Below are 2,363 nucleotides of genomic sequence, written 5' to 3'. Positions count from 1 at the left end.
TTTTTTTTCCCCCCAAAACTTTGTCTTCAGAATAAGGGTGCGTCTTATATTCCGAAAAATACGGTAGCTATGAAATCACGGAAATGAATCAACATACTAAGATAGACGGGAAGAAGCAATGTTAATAATCGAAGCATTATGAACATTCACTTAAAGAATGAAGCATGTTGATTACAACTGTGGGCTAGATATTTAGTACTGAATAAAACTTCTGCATGTTTAGAATTGGGATCATAATTACACGTTTAAATTTAAATAGCAAGAGTGAATTTTTTGCAGTTTACTCGCGTGGAATTTCAGTAAGAGTTTGTACTGAAAGCGGGAAGTTAAACAATTAAATTTTAAATTAAATTGAAATAGTTGTAGTTGCTATTAAACCAATTGCTTTAATCTGTACTTAACTGCAACTTTAATTCTCTTGAATTTGAAAGCCTTTGTAAGCTATTTTTATTGGGTTGAATGCTAGTGACCTGAGAATCAGTATTTATTTGTATATAGACTTTGCTGGCTTATTTTCTGGTCATAGCTGAAGAAAGACAGACCTGTTATAGGTTGTCGAAACATGTAGTATCTTTTCAACTATACATATATAATTGTGCTTACAAATCGTCATTTGTTAATTTTATTTTTATATTAGTACAAAGAAAAGTTTTGTTTGGAAATATATTTACTCATAAAAATCCGAAGGTCTGGTTTCAATACACTGACGATATATTTAATATGTGATGACAAGGAAGGGATACTTTAACAAATTTTGTTCAATTATAAATCAGTGCTTCCAAATGTTTTTCCAGCCCAAGTCACACTTCCTTTAATAAAATTTTGTGCATTTTATGAAAACTCGGCCCAATACACGACTTTTATTACTACGTGAACTACAAAGGTCTTAGAGCGTTGCGTGATATACTGTATCACGCCTATATACCGAAAGAGCAACAATACAATATACACTTTGGTGCCTTCCATAAAACTAATGATACTTTTTTCATGTGTATCTTCCAACATGTTCATGGCTGAAGGCACACCACTGTGTCGTGGCACATCAATTGGGAAACATGAGAGAAAATGTCATGATTTTTACGTATAAAGAAGAGCCTGGAAGTTGTCTTTCCTTTTTTGATATTGAGGTAAGTAGAGTAAGTGATAAAGTTGTCACTAGCATATACGAACAATCCTATACTGTTTCCATGCCACCGTACACATTAGATCAAATTATCCAACTACTTTATACAACTATACCGGAATATATATTTCTATATTCAATAACATCAACAAACTAAATTACTTAAATAATGGCGTTATCTGGAGGTTTTCATCTTAATGTCATAGATATATATCTATATAGATAAACGTTCCTTATACGTTTCCACATTTCTTTATCAGTCAGCACCAAACTTGACACAGTGATATAGGATAACATGAGGAAGGTCATGGGTCAGGGGGAGGAGTTAGACTCCCCATCTAATTTCATATATAATTTCGGAAAAACTACCATTGTTATATATCCCTCAGCATTAGAATGAGCTACATAGCCACTATTTTTAGAATTCTTGAAAACAGTATAGATACCTTTATGTATTTTATTAGACTTTTAATGTTTATTTTGTTAAAAAGAAAATAGTTTCTTATCCTTTGTTACAAACGATTTTTTATTTCACGAGCACTCCAGCTAGTATTAACCATATAACATTTCTCCTTCTTCCTCTCTTTCAGGCTTCTCCTGAAGCCGACAGTTAACTTTAACTGGAAAAATTAGTGTTTTTATAAACAATTACTCGCCATATGAACAAATAAACCTTAAACAAAGAACAGCCCTCAAACACACGAAAATAGAACCCTTTTACTATAATTTGAAATACAAGGTAATACATAATGAAATAAAAGAAGAAAACACGCTAGCGTTAAAGTGAAAAATTACATGTGAAAATTAGAATTGAAATGAAATTCTTTTGTTACGAGTTGAAACTACAATAATACACCAGATGATGAAATAAATACAGAAAACCCCTTTCACTATAATCAAGAAAAAATTTAATGCAAATAAAACATAAACAAGTAAACAAGCCTTTAATTAAATCAAATCAAAGCTAAAGAAAAAATGACAAATCAACAACATATCAATTAGAGCTTTTATAAGGTGTACACATGTAGAGCGAAGACCATAATGAATAATGTTTGTGTGTTCTAATATGAATATTCGTTTTTTGACATCTTCGTTCATGAAGGCAAAACTATGATGGTGACTTCACTAAATATATATATATATATATATAAATTAGTTGAAATATCCAACTTATAAACTCATGCTGCTGTTTAGTATTGCGGTACATTCAGGTCAAACTGATTTTCCTTACAACGATGGG

This window comes from Limulus polyphemus, unplaced genomic scaffold (assembly GCF_000517525.1).
Source record: "Limulus polyphemus unplaced genomic scaffold, Limulus_polyphemus-2.1.2 Scaffold1787, whole genome shotgun sequence".
In the NCBI taxonomy this organism is placed as follows: domain Eukaryota; kingdom Metazoa; phylum Arthropoda; class Merostomata; order Xiphosura; family Limulidae; genus Limulus; species Limulus polyphemus.
Note: the sequence above shows the minus strand (reverse complement) of the source record.